The sequence below is a fragment of the Gavialis gangeticus genome, unplaced genomic scaffold (genome assembly GCF_001723915.1).
Source record: "Gavialis gangeticus isolate Ggan-Ray unplaced genomic scaffold, GavGan_comp1, whole genome shotgun sequence".
Classification (NCBI taxonomy): Eukaryota; Metazoa; Chordata; order Crocodylia; family Gavialidae; genus Gavialis; species Gavialis gangeticus.
The window spans coordinates 41,310,272-41,311,049 of record NW_017729026.1 but is presented as its reverse complement, the minus strand read 5'-3'; positions in this window follow the sequence as shown (position 1 = coordinate 41,311,049).

Here is a 778-nt window from a genome sequence, read left to right as displayed (position 1 = left end):
CCGCCGAGCCAGCCCCGCGCGCCGCTACCTGCCGCACGAGACGCCCCCAGCGGCCGCCGCGCGGAGGGAGGGGTCGAGCGCGAGACCCCTCCCCCCGCCTGGAGGAGGAGGCGTGACCGCACTCCTGCGAAGGGAGGAGGAGGAGGAGGAGGCAGAGCGCGGTGGGCGGGGCCGGACGGAGTGACGCATTCACGTCCTGGACGCATGGGGCCGCGTGGGTGACGTAAGCCTTGGGGGTGGGGCTGGGCGGAGATACCCGCCTCCAACAGCCCCTCCCCCCAGGTGCGCGCGGGGCTTCCGCACTCGCCACTGGGCTGCGCGGGAAAATGAGGCGTCCGCCTGAGCTCAGCCCGCCCCTCCCAGAGCTGCCCCGTCACCCCGCTGGGAACAAGCAGGGTGAAAAGAAGAGTGAAGGGTGCGTGCACCCCAAGGCCTGCAGAGAAAGAATTTTTTTGCTACTATTTAGTTGGACTAATAAAAGATGGGGTCTGTGACCCAAGAGCTTTGTTCATCCCCTCAGACAAGGTTCTTTGGGTAAAGCCGATGTCTTTTATCAGACCAATATTCTTTGAGTTGGTCTAATAAAGGACACGGATTTACCCAAAGGACCTTGTCTGCCTATGTCCTTTGACCAACACGGCTACAACCAGCCTTGCATGAATCCACTCATACTCTCTTCATTTGTCTTCAGCTCCAGGAGGCCTCTGCAGCCCCACCTCCACATCTGTCCATTTGTCACTGCCCATGAAAAGAAACAGGTCACTAGCCCTGCTAGTAT